The 19,265-nt window shown below is 43.9% G+C and overlaps 1 long non-coding RNA gene across 1 annotated transcript; it reads left to right on the top strand.

Moving 5' to 3' along the window:
- Positions 1-227: 227 nt before the first annotated feature.
- LOC121290911 lies at positions 228-2,904 on the top strand. The gene is made up of 2 exons (XR_005945896.1): positions 228-440; positions 2,074-2,904. It is a non-coding gene; the product is annotated as an uncharacterized LOC121290911 (long non-coding RNA).
- Positions 2,905-19,265: the final 16,361 nt, after the last annotated feature.

Genomic DNA, 19,265 nt, shown 5'->3' with positions numbered 1-19,265 from the left:
TCAGAAGCCCACTGGGGCTTCTGGCCTGCCGCCAGCCTTAAGTTTGGATGGACAGGTCTTTAATTATTTTAATGAGCCTGTCAATGGCTTCAATTTCGCTGTCCGCCCGCAGTCCTAAAAATTTAAAGGGACCAGGATGACATCAGGGATTCCTCCCAACATCATCCCGCGTCATTTTCCCCTCGGCGAATGGGCCCCGCCCCCAAACTGCTGAGGAGAAAATCCTGCCCATGTAGCCTGATCATTGAGCGTCCCTTAAAGTCAAACTTAGATGGAGAATGAAAGATACAAGGATAATCTCAGTGCTTGACCTTTTGCACTCTGGAATCTTACAACAGAGAAGGAAGAAGCCCTCCAAAACATCATAAGTCAGCCGATAACTTTGATCCTCTTGACAGCACATAATGATGGGCCTCAGCATTCCACCCTCATTATTACTGGTAAGAATCGCCTTCATAATGTTACCATGCTTTTTGAGCTCTCTAGTGTATTAATACACACAGTTATGTACAACAAGTGTAAGTAAATATATTGAAGAAGTGCTCAAATGTATTATGTACAATGTGAAAAGTATAACCACAGTGAACCCATTAGTGCTCTCGGTGAGACGGTACCCTTTGCTCTTGCACACTTCTATGAAGTGTCCCCTGTGTTGCCTCGGAGAACGTGGAGGCAAGCTGCTCATTTCTCTGTCCAAATGGCAGTGAGGAGGGTGGGGGCCTGTCCTGTCATGCAGGCACCCAATGCGGACCTCCTTCAAACCGCAGCCTCTGCATCTCTGCATTGGCAGCTGTGGTCACTGGCACAAGTAGAGCAGATAAAGGCTCTGGCGGAGGGGCTGGGGAGGTGGGGGAAGATGAGGGTGCTGGGGAGCACTCAGTACCTTCACCCTGCTCAGTGACCTGCACAGACGTAGGTCGGCCTTCAGGCAGGTTGATGGGGCTGGCTGCTTGTGCATAGCAGTCGTCCATTCCAGCAACTGCTGTGCCAACAGTGTGACCCTCCTGTTAAGGGTACATAGCTCCTCATGTATCCCTTGGATGTCAGCACTCATACTCTGAGCGGACTAATCAGGCTATTGAGGGAGGCTTGCACCCTTTCCTGGCTGAGATGGTGCTCTTGCATTCACTCTGAGTGCCACTGCATCTGTCTCTCCATGAGATTGGCCGATCTCTCATGGTCAGAGCTCATATGGTTGAGCCCCTCGGACAATGTGGAGTTCATGACCATAATCAGCTTCTCCATTCACAGTCCAGGAGCTCCACTGCTTCAGGGAAGTCCACCCGACGTCCAAATACTGTGTCCCAAAAGGTGACTCCTGATGCTCTGCATTCCTGCCCATTGTAACATCATTGTGACTTTCCTCCCTCCTTCGAGGGGACTGTGCACAGATATCTCTGAACCCTGACACCTCTTTCTGCACTCCGGTGCGGTGACTTTCACCCTGTGCCGCTGACTCTAAATGCCTGCTACATGCCCCTGATGTGCCTATATCTGAGTTGGCGGCGTGTGGGCTAGTATGATGTTATGCTGCATCCTCGGACATCTCTTCCCCATCTTGAAACCCGAGGGTTGATCCGTCCTAGCAGGGTGAGAGAGAAAAGTTGGGACCTGTGTGAGACAAAAGAGGAGTTATTTAGGTAGAGCCCTTTTCATTGTAAAAGCATGCCCTAATGCACGCCATAGCCTTAACCATGCTTGTGCAACCCCATTGTTGCACTCCCTCTCATGCCAATGTCACACTGAGCTCAGTGAACTAACATCATGCCCTCCACTGTTATCACCATGTGCCAAGATGATTTCAACACCATCTTTGTCACCTGCTAACAGAGATTCACTATCACCAATAGACAGCTGTTCAGGCATCCTGGCAATCTCCATAGCCATCTATTCCATGGTCAGATGTGTCTCAGCCAGGCTGACCCACCTCCAGTCTGGGCCATCTCTGTGTTCTTTGCCCTTTTCACCTGCAATGACAACATTACATTAACCTGATATATGATGCATGGATGGATATTGTTCTTCACTGTGTCTGTGCATTTCAGTGCTCATTCATATGTATTCTGTGTACAGCTACAAGCTGGCGTGAGTTGGTCCAAGTTGAGTGGAATGTCTGAGGTGGCGGTGTGGCTAAGGGCGACGCGTCCCACAAGGCGTCGAAGCAGTTGCTGACTAAAGTCACCAAGAAGCCGCCCAAGAAGCGGAAGAAATCTCACAAGCACAGCTATCCCACTTACATGTACAGGGTGCTGACCCAGGTCCACCCTCTCACCAGAATCTCGTCCAAAGCCATGGCTGTTATGAATTCCTTCATTGTTGACATTCTTGAGTGCATTGCCTCTGAAGCTTCACACCTAATTTACTACAACAAACACCATCTCAGCCAGAGAGATCCAGAGCGCCGCCTACCTCATGCTGCCGGGGAACTGGCCAAACCGTCTCTGAAGGCATGAAAGTGGTCACCAAAAACTCCATTTAGATTGATCATTCTAAAGATTACATGAGCTGTGTACACATACTAACCTCAATGCTGAAGCAGAGGTACGTACTATGTCTCACACCTTAGCTGCAACATGCAGGTATGGGCCTTCCCTTGGAGCTCTGTGTCAATGAGCCAAGCTACTTAACTTGCGAGAATGCAGCAGATCATTGAACCTTTTCTTGCACTGAATCCATGAGTACTGATGGTGTCATGCTGCACTCACTGCAGCCGCAGTTTGATTCCAGGCTTTCTTGTTTGCTGCAAGAGTATTAAAGCAGTCAGCAGGGTACAGGACTCGTTTCCTCTTCTGGGCTCCTTCCACCAAATTTTGAAGGTCCCAGTCAGAAAAGCATGGGACAGCTAGAACCATCCATTCTCCCACATCTCCTTCGTATGACATTCCATGAATAAAAATGTAAGGTGAAAATGGTTGTGAGCCTGATGTTGAAGCTGAGAGTTTGGTGAGTGAGGGGATCTTAAGTGCTAATCTTTCTCTGAAGTATCGTTCTTGTTTACATTCAGCAATTAACCAAAAATACTTCTGAGTAAAGAGGTAAGTTAAGTTTCTTTCAGGCTTAAACAGGAATACACAAGCCTTCTGAGAGCAGCTGTAGCTAGTTAATTAGTTAGCTAGCTTAAACTGGGTTGTGAGCTTCAGCAGAACTAACTTATTGCTTTTCCGGGAGTTTAACCATAGGGCTCTCTGAGTGCTGTTTGAGTGCATAGAATTTTGAAGCTGGGAGTTTGGTGGGTGAGGGAGTTTGGTGAAGAGGGGAACTATAAATTAATTAAGAAAAATAAATTTAGTTAACACAATAAAGATGGCAGAATGGGTGATGTGTCACGGCTGCAGCATGTGGGAGCTCTTGGATGCCACTGCAATCCGTGGCAACCACATCTGTAGTGAGTGTCTGTGGCTTAAGAAGCTCCAGCTCAGAGTTAATGAGCTGGACACTGTGTTATGCTATGCATCAAGGAGGGGGATAGTTACCTGGATACTTTGCTCCAGAAGGCAGTCACACCATTAAGTTAGTGTCATCTGATTTGGTCAGTGGTCAAGGACAGGAGGATGTGACTGTGAGACAGGCAAGTAAGGAGGATTGAGAAGGTGGAAGTGGAGGAGCCTCAGCCCTTGCAATTGAGCAACAAGAACAAAGTTCTTGCAACTTGTATGGACAAATGCGAGGGCTGTAGTGTGAACGAGCAGGCTGACCATGGCACAATGGTCAAGCCATTCAAGTGGCGAGGGTTAAAAGGAATGTAATGGTAGCAGGGGACAGTATAGTCAGGTGTTTAGACACAGTTCTGTTCTGAGAGCAAGAATCCAGAAGGCTTCGTTGCCTGCCCGCTGCCAGAGTTCAGGATATCTGCTCAGGGCTGGAGAGGAAACTACAGTGGGGGGTTGGTGGGTGAAATCCAGTTGTCATGGTCCATGGTCCATGTAGGTACCAACAACATAAGTACAACTAGGAAAGTTCTGAATAGGGACTATGAGGAGCTAGGCCCTAAATTATAAAGCAGGACCTCAAAGGTAATTATCCCTGGATCATTAACTGAGCCACATGCAAATTGACATAGGTATATAAAATTAGAGAGCTGAACGTGTGGCTCAAAAACTGGTGTGGGAGAATTGGGTTCCAGTTCATGGGGCACTAGCACCTGTACTGGGGAAAGTGGGGGCAGTACCGTTGGGTCGGACTTCAGCTGAACCATGCTGGGGCCTGTGTTCTAGTGAGTCATATAACTAGGGAAGTAGAGAGGGTTTTAAACTAAATAGAAGGGGGAAGGAGTCATGTTGAGGAAGATTAAGTGAAATAAAAGGAAATGACAAGGCAATAGATCAAGGTAGCAATAAAGGTAATGATGATCAGAGTATAACAGGAAGGGGCAGTGATTGCAAACCTAACGGTATGCCAGCAGCTAAGGCCAGAGTTTACAAAAACAGTAAAAAAAACTGAATTAAGGACTCTGTATCTGAATTCACAATAAAACAGATGAATTGTCAGCTCTAATAGAAATTCATATGTGTGGCCTGATACCCATTACAGAGAACTGGCTACAATGAAATCAAACCTGGGACTTGTATATCCAAGAGCATATGGCATCCAGGAAGCACAGGAAGCTGGGAAAATGTGGTGGGGTAACTCTGTTGATTAAAGAGGGCATCAGTACTGTAATGAGATATGGCCTTAGCTTTAAAGATCAAGAATTGCATCAGTTTGGGTGGAACTAAGAAACAGCAAAGAGCAGAAAATATTGGTGGGAGTTGTTTATGGGCCACCAGACAGCAGTGGTAATGTAAATGACAGTATAAATCAGTAAATTAGAGGTGTGTATGGCAAGGGTAATACAGTAATCATATGGGGGATTTCAACCTACACATGGACTGGGTAAATCTAATTGGTACTAATATTATGGAGGCTGAATTGTTGGAATGTATGCGAGATGGTTTTCTGGAGCAGTACATTGAGGAACCAACTAGGGAATGGGCTATTTTAGATCTAGAATTGTGCAATGAAAAGAGGCTAATCAATAATCTTGTTGTAAAGGAAAGAGGGATCATAATATGACAGAATTTTACATGAAATTTGAAAGTGATGTAGTTTAATCAGCAACTAGGTTCTTAAATTTAAGCAAAGGAAACTATGAAGGTATGAGGGGCAGATTAGCTATGGTGAATTGAAAAACTATGTTAAAAGGTATGATGGTAGATGGGCAATGGCTAACATTTAAAGAACTAATACATAAATTACAACAAAAATACATTCCTTCAATGCACAAAAACCCAGCAAGGAGTGCATTCCAACCATGACTAACAAAAGAAGTAAAGGATTGTATTAGAACAAAGGAAGATGTGTATAGTATTGCCAAAAAAATGGTTAACTTGACGATTGGGAGAATTTTAGAATTCTACAGAGAAGGAGCAAGAAAAAGATTAAGAAAGAGAAAATAGAATATGAGAGTAAACTAGTGAATAACATAAAAAGGACTGTAAGAGCTTCTACAGGTATGTAAAATGGAAAAGATTAACAAAAAATGAATGTGAGTCCATTACAAGTGGAATCCAGAGAATTTATAATGGGGAATAAGGAAATGGCAAAGAAACTAAACAAATACGTTGTGTCTGTCTTCAAGGAGGAAAAGACTAAAAGCCTCCCAAAAATAATGGAGAATCAAAGGACCTGTGTAAATGAGGAACTAACTGATATTAATATTAATTTTTAAAAGTGCTAGATAAATTAATGGGACTTAAAATAGATAAATCCCCTGGCCCTGTTGATCTACATCCTAGAGTGTTGAAAGAGGAAGCTGTAGAGATAGTAGATGCATTGGTGGTTGTTTTTCTGAAGTCGATAGGCTCTGGAATGGTTCCTGCAGATTGCAAGGTGGCAAATGTAACCCCACTATTTAAAAAAGGAGGGAGAGAAAAACAGGGCCTTACAGACCTGTTAGCCTGACATCAGTAGTAGGGAAAATACTAGAATCTATAATAAAGGATGTGATAACATGACACTTAGAGAATAATGGTAGGATTGGGCAGAGTAGTATCCAGAGATCCAGGGTAATGCTCTGGGGACCCTGGTTTGAATCCTGCCATGGCAGATGGTGGAATATGAATTCAATAAAAAAAAATCTGGAATTAAAAGTCTAATAATGACCATTAAACCATTGTCGATTGTTGTAAAAACCCATCTGGTTCACTAATGTCCCTTAGGGAAGGAAGTCTGCTGTCCTTACCTGGTCTGGCCTACATGTGACTCCAGACCCACAGCCATGTGGTTGACTCTTAAATGCCCCTGAACAAGGGCAATTCGGGATGGGCAATATATACTGGCCGAGCCAGTGATGCCCACGTCCCATGAATGAATTAAAAAATACATGGGTTTATGAAAGGGAACTCATGTATAACAAACCTGTTAAAGTTTCTTGAGACTGTAACTAGCAGAATAGATAAGGGGGAACTATAGATGCGGTAAAATTAAATTTTCAGAAATCTTTTCTTAAGGTCCCACACAAGAGGTTAGTAAACAAAGTTAGAGCATATGGGATTCGGGGGATATACTGGCATGGATTGAGAACTGGTTAATGGACAGAAAACAGTGTGTATGTATAAATGGGTCATTTTTAGGTTGGCAGGTCGGTGACAGGATTGGTGCTTGGGACTCAGCTATTCACAAACCACATCAATGATTTGGATGTGGGGATTAAATGTAATATTCCAAAGTTTGTAGATGGCACAAAACTAGGCAGAATTGTGAGTTGTGAGGAGGATGCTAAAATACTTCAAGGAGATTTGGGAAAAAATTTGGCAGATGGAAAAGATGTGGAGAAATGTGATGTTTTCCATTTTCGTTGGAAAAACAGAAGTGCAGTGTATTTCTTAGATAGTGAGAGGCTGGAGATTGTTGAACTTCAAAGGGATTTGGATGCCCTTGATCATGAGTGAGTGAATGCTAACATGCTGGTACAGCAAGCAATTAAGAAGGCAAATGGTATGTTGGCTCTTATTGCAAAAGGATTTGAGTATAGGAGTAAAGATGACCTCCTGCAGTTATATAGAGCCTTGGTGAGAAAGCACCTGGAGTATTGTGTGCAGTTTTGGCCCCCTTACCTAAGGAAAGATATACTTGCCATAGAGGGAGTGCAACGACAGTTCATCAAACAAATTCCTGGGACGGAGAGATGGTCCTATGAGGAAAGATTAAATAGACTGAGCATTTATTCGCTGGAGTTTGGAAGAATGAGAGGTGATCTCGTTCAAACTTACAAAATTCTTACAAAGCTTGACGGGGTAGATGCAGGAAGGATTTTTCCCCTGGCTAGAGGGTCTAGAACCAGGAGACACAGTCTCAGGATAGGGGACAGGCCATTTAGGGCTGAGACAAGAAGGAATTTCTTCACTCAGAGGGTGGTGAATTTTTGGAATTCTCTGCCCCAGAGGGCTGTGGAAGCTCAGTTGTTGAGTGTGTTCAAGACTAAGATCAATAGATTTCTACATATCAGATATGAGATAATGCAGGAAAATGCTGTTGAGGTAGAAGATCAGCCATGATCTCATTGAATGACGGAGTGGACTCAAAGGGCTGAATGGCCTACTCCTGCTTCTACTTCTTATGTTCTTATGAGCCATTTGAATTACAATGCTGTCATTCATTTTTGTGTGCTTACATGCACTAAGCATTTTCACCATATCATCAATGATTACTGCTAAGGTTTGGTGGAGAAAATGGCTCTGCATAAGTGCTTGGTGCCATGTATGTTGCAGCTGTGACTCCAAGGTAGCGTGCTGTGGTCTGTGACCACTGACATCCTTACCAGTTTCCTCCCTCTTAGTCACACTGTTATGCCATGACAGGGGCCTGGATGGGTGGCAAGAGGGCAAGTGGATGGGATAATGAGCGTGGCACTGTTCATTATTGATCCATCTCTGAGTCATAGCAGCTAACTACATGACTGCATAATATCTGTACCATGTAGTGGTGGCAAGACAATGCCATCTCCATGGCTGTGTTTTGAGAATCCACACCATTCTGTCAATGGTTCAGAGGAGTACACTTCGATTAGGCAACAACAATGAAAATTCTCCAATAGGGAAAGCCCATGTTGGGCCATCTGTTCCAGGGCCAGCTAACAGTTGGACAACATTTAAGCTTTGACACTCACCTGACAAGGCAATGCTGCCTTCTCCAAGGCACAGGGACTTCACAATTGCTGACCTACCTCTCAAATGTGCCTTTCTGAAGGCCCACATTTTATCTGTGCCCTGCGCCAGGCCCACCTCTGACCCTTACTTCTGGGGTCACCTGCTCCAACACCTATCCTAGCCCACTTCCCAGACCAAAGATTGGAAGATTGGGCATCCATTTTTAAAGGTTGGGCTCACGTAGCCAGGGATTCTCTTGTCTCTGCACACCCAACCCAGGAGCGTAAACCTGGGCCTTAATTAACAAGCAGAAAATTAATAAGGGCAAATAATATTCAGTTATTAGTTAAAGGAAAATGAGGCTAGGGAACTAGTTGGTACTAAAGCAGTAACAAAATCCACAACTACTACTGATAAAAAGCTTGTAGCCTCATCCTACTTAATGATGCAGAAAATTGCTAAAGCAAAAAAATCATATACTGTGGCTGAGGAGTTGATAATGTCATGTGGCAACGAAATTGCAAGGGAAATGTTTGGACAGCAAACGGCCAAGGAACTGGGAAAATACTGATGACAGATCACACTGTCAACCGATGGTTTAATCTAATGTCAGGGGACATAGTTTGCAGTGCATTGATCGGCTGCCTGACAAGACTTTGCTGTACAACTTGATGACTCCACAAACATGTCTGAAATGTCCCATTTACTCACCTATATTTGGAATGTTTAGAATAAGGAAGACTTTTTGTTTTGCAAATAACACAAGACAATGGCAAAGGCAGGTGATAATTAGGGTGTTGTTGATTCATTCCATAACTTCAGCAGAAATCGTTAGAAAAATTGCATTGAGTTCTGCACTGATGAGGCTGTAGACAAAACCAGAAAGCATTCTGGTGTTTTGAAAAATAAAAAAGCCATGACACCTCATGCTACATGGAGGTATTTGGCTAAGATTGGTTTACATCCATTCTTGGACATGTGTGTCACGATCAGTCCACACCCAGTCCTTTTGAGGCAGGGAACCTTCATGCTGCTTCCTCATTTCCATGATTGTAGTGTTCAACCTGTGCTCTGGAGGCCTTAGTTCAGCAGGTCGACAGGAGGAGGAATGCCGTGTGTCCAATGGGGGAGGTGATGGAAAGGGTCAGGAGGCACTGAAGGAAAATTTTCAGGAAGGAACGGGAGCAAGTGGCTAAGGAAGTCAAATCTTGGAGTGTTACCCTGAGGACTTGGCTGCAGTGCTGCAAGTACCAATGACGTCACAATGGTGGTCAAGGTCAGTGAATGCATCTTCACATGACTCTCCTACCCACCACTCCACAAACCACTCCTGCAGCTCAATATACCACATCCAAATCACTCACCCATCAGCAATCCTACCAGTCAGGACTCAGGCCTAACATGCTGATGCTCCATGTCATCCTTCCATACAAGCCAATGATGCCAGCCTTACAACCAGCTCTTACTGCTTCCACATACCTCACACTATTCAGGCCATGTTCAAAATGGCCAAAAGCATATTGGCCACCAGCTGTGCTATGGAGCACAATCTCAGAGTGTTTGAGATCTTCAGGCCATGGAATATTTCAACATTCTCAAAGTTCTAGAATTAAATATTAGAAACTAAACACTATGTAGGTTTTTGTGAGGTTTTATTTTCCATTAATTGAAAATGTTCCACTACAGAAAAGGATGACTAGATTAGAATGCTTTTTTTATTACTTTAAATAGGCTGGATGGTTCATTTTTGAATTTGAGAAACCCAATTTTTTCTGGAAAAACGTTAAATCAAAATCTGAGCCCATTTGTTTATGCTTATCTGTATCTCTCATCACCACATGTGATTGTGACCTGACCTGTGTTCCTACTCTCTCTTCATTGTTATTTATTTATCCCAGGCTTCTCCTCACTCAAAAATCTCACCTCTTTCATGAAACATATTTCATCGCGTGAAAAAATAAAATTGAATCAAAATCACGAGATCACAAAAGAAGAAGAAATGAATAAAATAGAGAGACAACAAGAAACAGAAAATAAATAAAGGCAAAGTGAGGATCCAGAAATGAGTAAAGAACGGGAGAGACAATTTTGTGAACTAGAATCATGTAGGAAGATGTCAGACATAGGCAAAGATTGCATCGGTGAAGAGCAAAAAAGAGGAAAGAAAAGAAATAGTAATGCAGTGATTTTGAAAAACCATTCATCAAACAAGGCACACACTAAGGTCTCCTGCCAGTTACCAGAATGCTGTACTTGTTTTGAAAGCACATCTTAGAAAGCACTGCTTTTCACCCATACAGATGAGCTCTCAAAGCAGACACTCCACCATAAAGATCATGTTTCTGAGCTTGTTTCCCTCAATGTATATTCTTCTGCAATGTGCTTTCCACCATAAGAAATGGCCTGCTTTTCATTAAGGCTATACTGCTTCAAGCAATTCTCCTTTTAATAAGATTAATGTCAATGAGCAGTACCATGACAATTTTGTAGAGTATAATTACATTTTCCAGAAATTCATAACGGTTACATATTTATATTTTTGAAGAATCAGTGATGATACCTATGGAGCAATAATTTAAACACAGTGTTTTGTAGTACTTGTTTCTGCTTTAAGCTATTCCCATTTCAAACTGGAAAGGCAGTTTTTCCTGTTGGATTCAATGAGACAAATGCTAGTGCATTACAAGACTACAATGGATACAGAAAGCCTGTTCTTGCTCATCCATCCCCGTTTGTTGGTTGAGAAAGAACCAACAGTCCCTCATCACAACATCCAATTGTTTCTTTAACGATTGCAGGACTTTTGCTTCCACTCTCCAATTTAAAGTTCATTCCACATGTTAAACATTCTTTTTATGAAAAAAAGCATCCAACCAGTCTTAAACTTGTCTTTTACTAGTTTGAAGTGAAATCCCCTTGTTTTGTTGATATTGTTTAATTCTGGATTTACCTTTTATAAGGTTACGATCTTACACAGATATCTTCTCTTAGTCACACAGTTTCAAAATTAGAAAGCCCCAGTTTAATTAATTTTTCCTCAAAAATGAGTCTTCTGATGCCAGGATTCTGAAGTTTGTGTTCTCTGAGCTTCCCCCAGGGCTTGAACATATAAGTCACTGGTTAGAATATTGTGCCCAATTTTTAGCACCTAACTTTAACAAGGCTGTAAAAGCCATGAAGAGGGAAGTGAGATTTCACACACTATCAGAAAGAATTTATTAAGATTACACTAGGGAGAAGAAGCTTTAGTAATATTGAGAGGCTAGAAAAAAATTATTCTTTTTCACTCAAACCATGAGGGGAGAAAGAAAATATAGTAGAGCTGTTGAAAATTGAATCAGAAAAAGAAAGAGCAGAGGTGTCCAGAGTATTGTACAATTCAGTGATGAATTTTCTTTGTGTTCTATGATCCAGTTGCTTTGTTGATTGCTGGGTAGGAAATAACAATTATGGTAGACCAAAAATACACAAATCCAGTATGCAATTTAAATGGATAATTGTTAATCCTCAGAATGGGGCTGCAAAACCTCCAGGATTGTCCAGGAATTTCCAGAAATTAAAGATTAGTCTCGTGGTCGTTTTTGTGAACAACCCAGGTGAAAGCTCATAGGGACATTTTAAAATAATTGTGGGAACAGAATTGCACCTCAGATGCTTCAGACATATAAACCTCATGCAGCCTGCTAATTTACTGGATTGCAGTTGAGTACCTGCATGCCTGAACAGGTGGTGCAAAATTCTGAGAGGCCAGCATGAATTAAAGCTAGCCTTCACTACTTAAAGCCAGACTGCGCCTCTTAAAAGGGAAGTGTATTGTTAATGAAGCAGGTACTGCAAGTAATTCTAGAAGTGATTCTGACATGAGGAGTACTCAATAATGGCTCAAGGGAGACTGAGAGTTCCAAGATTTTCCAACACTGCACTGGAGGCCTTGGTGAAAACAGAGACACCACAGAGGGCCAGGGCAAACTTTGCAAAGGCAGTGGGACCAGATAGCCGTGGCAGTCAATACCACGAATGTGGCCCCAAGGACCTGGATGCAATGCCGAAAAATATCCAATAGCCTCACATGAGTGGCTAAGGTCAGTAAATGCATCTTTTCAAATCCAATACTGTATCAAATGCCTCTACCACTAGCCTGCTCAATGCAATGAATCATCATTACTCAATGACCAACAATCTCTGTCAGCCATGAATCATACTTAACATACATAGCTTCACCACACCATCACATGCAAAACACTGCTGCAAGACTAACACCCACATCTCTCAGCATGCAACCATCCATCACACAAACACATTGGGAGGAATTTTCCATTTTGGAGAATAAGTACAGTGGCGAGAGGGAAATTCGGTCTGATTCCCATTAGCTGGCAGGGTGGGTTTTTGCACCCGATCTTCTGCTTTTCAGCTCGTTAATTATGTATCAGCAAAGAGCTTGTCAAATCTCGTGGTGGGATGGGCAGTGATTCATCCGCCCTGCTGTTACCTCATGGGGTCAAAGATCTTGACACCATATTTAAGTGGCACCCAAACACACAATCACTCACTGCAGCCCAAGCATGGGCTGAATGTTTCAATTAGCATGCTGACCAAACATACAAAACCATCTGCACCATGATTCAGCAATGACTCCCTGGAGAGCCTCCTCCAGGAAAGGTGGGAGGTCCTCTTTCTAAGGGATGGCAGCAGGAGGGCCACCCACCTGGCCTCGGTGGCCTGGGAGGAGGTCGCCACGGTGGTCAGTGCCCATGATAAACAATGAAGGACCGCCCTGCACTGCAGGAAAAGGATGGATGATCTCATCCACTCCGCCAGGATGTGAACCTTCTACTCATTCCAATCTCACACTCTCATAGGGGGATCAGGCAGTCAAAAGGTTGCTATTCACAGAGATTTCACACACTATCAGTAGGTGAGACATCAGCACTGAATGTCTGGCAGCTACTTTAACATTACCATCTCATGTCAGACTTTGCCCAAATGGCATCTTCAATCTTAACTGGGTAGGGCTCAGCACACACAGCAGCTATGCGTGCTTCTGAATTCCTCTTCCAACTATTGTGATTTCAATCCATCCATCTGTTCTTATACAGGACAATATAGCCCAAAACAAGAGGAAGAGATCCTAGACTGGAGGGGAGACCATGGAGCTGTGTCACCTTTCCCGCTTTGAGGAAGAGGCAGCGGAGTTGTGTGGAGATGACAGAGATCATTCCTGTGCAGGAGGTTAGATCAGCCTCCTCCAACAAGCCAGTGAGGAAGCATCCTCTATTGCTCAGCCACATGCAGGCAATGACTGTGATTTAAATATAATGCGGAACCTGCCTACTCAAGCACTAATTCTACCTTCTCTCTGTTTCTGGTACCAGCAAGGCCGAGGCCCACCTTAGTCAGCACATCAGCCCCAGCCCACAGTCCACCTCAGATGAGGAGGCTGAGGATCCACTCGCTGTAGAGCTATCACTGCATTCACCTGCACCCTCCACCAGCGCAGAGACACAAACCTCAGTGGGTCCTAGATCTAGATTAAGCTCGGGGTCACTCTCTGGCAATTATCTCCCCGACACATCTCCACAGCAGGCGGAGTCAGTGACACTGAGATCTCTGGCACTCAGAAGACTGCTGGTGACCAGGTCCCTGCAGAGCCTGTGTCAGCTGACAAGCCTCTGCATTTGGCCTTGGCAAAAATGTTGGTGATGCAAAGAGAGGCAGCAGAATATCTGGCAGAGTTGTCAGAGGCCATCAACAGACTGGAACAAAGGATGGAGGAGTCTGTCTGATGTGTCTTCAGCATGTGAGCGCATCTACATCTCCTTTGGAGGGATGGCGTCTGCCTTCAGGACCCAGGTCCTGCAGAATGCACAGTTTCTGCTGGATTTGTGCTTGGAACTGGACTAGCCATGGGTGGGATCCAGCAGTGTCTAGGTGAGAGGGGGAGGAGGCACCTTAACCTCGCTCCAGGTACTCCTTCTCCTTAAAGAGTCATGGAGGGGCCCTTGACATCCAAAGGGAAGAGGAGTATCAGCCAGACACCCTGGGGACATCCACCCAGAATACTCCAAGGGTGTCCAGCCATTCCAAATCCCCTTTGCCTGTGACCCAATCAACTCCAGCTAGTCAGGCTGAGGAGGAGACCTTTAGCAGGCCAGGGCCCACCAGGCCTCCAGAGGATGCCCGCCAAAGTCATCTCAGACAACAGGACATAGAGTCAGCAGGTTGCCTCTGCCTCTGCTGCAGATGTCAGGGCTGCATCAAGACATGGTGGTAGAGTTAGGAAAATTAAGAAATTATTAATGCAAAGAAGTGGCACGGGTGTTCAATCACTGTATATACTTTGCACCTTTAAGTGAGAGAAGCAAAATATATCTACAATGTCAGTTACTGAATGGCCCTTTTGATTCAATCTTCCGTGTTCATTTAAGGGTCACTGACGATCCCCCTCCTCAAGTGTATCCCATTGTGTCCCTCAGTTCCATGTTGCCCAACTCAATTACATCTCAGTCAGTCACCTTTAGTTCCACAAAAGCAAAATGAACAAAGGTAGCTCCTGTATGAACATGATGGTTAGACAATGTAAATGTAAGCCTTGCATCAGAGGAACTAATAATGTGGCCTCATGAGTATTGTTCTTGGAAGGTTATTGATCACGCTGATAAGCAGCACTGAAGTCTGCTGTTGCTGTATGTTATAGGACTTGATCACCAGCCATGTTGCAGTTACTCCAATGAAGTGCACTTTACAATACTGTGCATTTTAATGTCTGTCAGGTTTTGGTCACAGTATGGTTCATCATTAAGGACCACAGTCTTTCACAGCTGCCTGCAGCATTATCTCGTTACTACATTTGAAGCTCCTTTATTAGTTCCCACTCTCCACATGCATGATGCAGAGCCATGGAAGTTGGTTCCACTTGTGAACATTTGAAGTATCTGCTAGACAGCAATGTGTGTGCAATGTCAAAGGAGTGTGCCCGGCCTGATGATACTAGCCTATTACATGTGAGCATGTTAGCATGTCGGGCTGCCTAGATTGGGTTGACAGAATCACTGTGTCAGATCACAGACGGTCATTCAATATGGATTTTAAGGTACAATCCCATGTGTTAGGGTTCTTTGAAAATATTGAAATTTGGGAGGTCAAAAACATGGAGGACTGGAATGGGATTAAAGCATGCCCTGGCACATCTCCTGAGTGCTCTTCAGTATTAATGAGTGTACTAAGTTATCATTAAATGATGTGTCAATACTGAGTGAGCCACATCCCTCCCAGATACCGGGGCAATGTTGGACATTAACTTGGGAGGCTTCCGATGAAGGCAGGGTCATGAATGTTTTTCAATGATCACACGATGGTCCTGCTGAAGCATTCTCTGTACTCCCAAAGGTAACCTATCTTACAGGTTCGCTTCCAAGCTGTAGAGTGACAGGTCACAGCGTCCTGAAGAGCGATGTCATTCTGGGGCTTAGTATCAATTTGCAGCCTCACCATTAATCATGCATAAGAGATGGCATTTGGAGAGATGCTGCTGTCTGGATTTAGATCTGTCTTTAGACAGTCAAGCAATATTCAGTGACTGATGATTTTCCTCCTTGAGCTGCCTTGCTAAATTCCTGGCATACTGCCATGAGCGCTTTGATGTTTGCAATAGCGTTTCTGTCTCTTGAAGGCTGCCATGGCCAGTGAAACGTTGGCACCATTGCAATGAAGATATAATTTTCATAATATTTTTCTTGTTTATTGCAAAGTAGGTTTATGGGTGTGATTATAGTTGGGTCTGTCTGTGTGATTTACTTACATTTCGAATCAAGTAGCCTGCAAACTTGAAATCATCAAAGGAAGTTAAGTGTAGGAATGTGCTTGACATGCTATTAAGTAAACATGGATGCTGGCTAAGCATGTAAGGTGTGCAGGGAATTTGCATTTTTAGATAAATGAAGGATCGTTGGATTTCAAGGGATTTTTGTCTGTTTACAACTAGCCAGATAAGCAAGGCTAAGAAGTGTGTTTATTTTTCCCCAAGGTTACTGACAATATTGGCAACATGGAAGTTTTTATATTATGAGGAAGATACAGTTTCAAAGATATATGGAACAATAGAATTTACATATTAAAAAGAGAGAAACATATATAAAGGAGAATGAAAGGCTATGTTGGGAGGGCCATCTAGGATCTAATATGAGTATGTGAAACAGACTTCAAGAGTCTTCTAGCCATTTGTGAATAAGTCTGCTATGTAAAGTAATTTAAGTTGGAGAAAAGCCATTTGGAATTCTACTGTCAAGTGGGCACTGTGTTAACTTGCTGGATTTGTTTTAAATCTAAAATCTATTTTGGACAGTTGCCTTAAAGGAAGTGTGTAACTGGGAGTCAGGTCAATTAGGAAGTTTGGGATTTGTTATAGTAGTAAGTAATTGTAGTCGTATGTATGTATTTGGAAGTTTTCACTTTTGTTAATAAATATTTTAATTTTGCTTTTTTTAAAATCTCTAAAGGTCTTGGTGGACTCATTACTTCTGAATTTAGTGCAGACATCATCTCGTATTAAATACAAGTTGTAAAACTATTGTGATAGCACAACCAAGTTTCCCTGGTGGATTTGGTCCACCTGGCACACATCATTTGACACGTCATAACACCATGGTTGAAAGGACTGCACTATGTGTACTTCAGATCAAGAACTGGTGGAGCACTTATCCTATTATAGAACAGCCACATGTTCCCTTGGGTGCCTAGCCTTCCAAGGATGAGGCCATCATTATGCATGAATGTGACTATTCATTGTGAGAATGATGACCTTCATTGTTATGTTGAAAATGACAAAGAAGTTCATAATATCCACCCTGCATCGAAGAACTCTTATTAGCTTGTCTTCGCCTTATTCACCCTGGAATCTTATCACTATGAGGGTCTCCAGGCACTTATTCTGCATTGTTCCCATGCAATGGCCTCTTCCTGTGGCACATAAGAATCCTTGCCCTCCTCAAAATCATCCTGTTCCACATCCTCCTCATCTGAGGAGAGGTGTACTTTCTCCATGTGGCAACTCATCCCCCCTTTACAGCCCTAGGTTGTGTACAGCACAGCAAGCAACGATGATGCTGGGCACCCTCTGTGGAGAGTACTGGAGAGCCCTGCCTGATCAGTCCAAACATCTGAAATGCATTTTAACATGCTAATGGCCTGCTCAATTAAGGACCTTGTTGCAGAATGTGCTGCATTGTATCTCTCTTCAGATGCACTATGTGGACGACGAATGGGAGTCATTAGCCACACCTTTTGGGTGTACTCCTTATCACCGAGGAGCCAACACTGAAGGCGCTGAGGGCTTTCAGATATCTGTGGCATGTGCAAATCACTCAAGATGTAAGAGTCGTGTGAGTTCCCAGTGTGCCACAGAAGCATGCATTATCTGCTTTCAGTGATCACAGATCAGCTGCACATTTAGAGAGTGGAACACTTTTCTATTGATAAATCTAACTGGGCAGTCAATAGTGCCTTGCACTTATGGGAAGCCAGAGATTGCTGTGAATCCCACAGCTCTGGCAACCTTGGCTTCCTTCAACCATGATGAACTGCAAGTAATTGCGTGCTTTATTGCAAAGGGCATCTGTCACATCCCTTATGCATTTATGAGTGGACAATTATGAGATTCCACAGAGGTCTCCAGTGGAGTACTGGAACAACCCACTGGCAAAACGTTGAGTGCACCGGTTAACTTCAGAGCGACTGGTGTTGGGTGACCTCCCAGTCTGTGTAGAGTGAGGTTCTCAGGGAGAATGCAGCAGATATGATCCACCACATCTGTAGACAAGTGAAAACATCTGCAGCACTGCCTTTAAATCATCTCCATGTATGAGAGGCATCTTCTATAGATCCTTGGTCACACCAAACACCTCTATGGATTTTGTCCCTCCTCTTCAGCATCTGTTTCTTCCTGGGGTCCCCATTGGCTCTTGTGCCTCAGGGCAGCACTCTTCCCTGAGCTGTGCCAAATGGAGAGAGGCCCTCCTTCTCCTTACTCACATCAAACCTAACAAGAAGGCAGTGTTGCCTGCATTCTACGCTCCTCCTTGTATCTGTGGATAAATAGAACAGAGACTTGATTGCACCTTACCCTGGAATGCTCCCTCCTTTGCCAACCCAGTGGGACACCCTAGGTCTGCCTTCTTTCCAGACATGGCATCCCTAGCCCACCACTTGCAGCTGAAGCACATCCTGAAAGTTCACAGGTGGCTGAGCATTCCCCTCCGATGTGACAGCGCATTAACAAAGAGGCTTTGATCAGGATGAGTACAGCCAGGCATTCTTACCCTCAGTCATGCTGCTGTCAGCTTCCCTGCTTTAGCCTAGACACTAGACCAGCCTTGCAGTAACTTCATGACTGCAAGCGTTGTGGTCTGCAAGCCATAACCAATCAAACAATAATGTGGGGCCTAATCTTGTGCATGTTGCTTACATGCAGCAGCCATGGCCCCTCAATTGTTTGATCCTCCTTCCCTTTTTCCATGCCTCTGTGGCAGACACGTGGTCAATCAGACCAAATCAAATGTTGCCCCATGCCTTAACAGATTCTCACATGAATGCACTCCAGGAGTTAAAGTGCCAAACTCCTTCAACTGACATTTGACGCACATTAACAGTTCTCAGTTGTGCCTTGATCTGCATGTCTTGAGCCGATAATTATCAGGGTGCCCCTTCAATTGTCCCAAAATTGCAGTCATTGACTCCTCCCACACACACTCAGACCCCACCCCAGGCAATTTTTTTCAAGCATTATCTTTCAACTGCATCATCCCAAGCTTTTGTTCATCATGTTGGTGCTCCAATTTGTCTGGGTGACCAGCTTCCAACCTCCCTCTCTTACCCTCCAAGTCCCTCCTATCCTCATCCATCTTCACTGCCCCTTCCTCTGATCACTCTCCTGCCCCGTCCTGTTACCCTGGTACCAATCTTCATTCATGTTGATATTCCTGTCCTGCTCCACCCCATGCCTTTTGTTGACATAACCACCTCCTCTTCTTGAGGCCACATGCATCGTGACTTTCAGGGCCACCCACCTACCCCTTATGAGACCATCCAATAGCAGCACCCACCCCCTCCCCCTGCCCCATGACTTACCAATTCCCAATTTATAGG

This window comes from Carcharodon carcharias, chromosome 18 (genome assembly GCF_017639515.1).
Source record: "Carcharodon carcharias isolate sCarCar2 chromosome 18, sCarCar2.pri, whole genome shotgun sequence".
NCBI classification, from domain to species: Eukaryota; Metazoa; Chordata; class Chondrichthyes; order Lamniformes; family Lamnidae; genus Carcharodon; species Carcharodon carcharias.
Note: the sequence above shows the minus strand (reverse complement) of the source record. Positions and strands in the feature narration are given on the sequence as shown.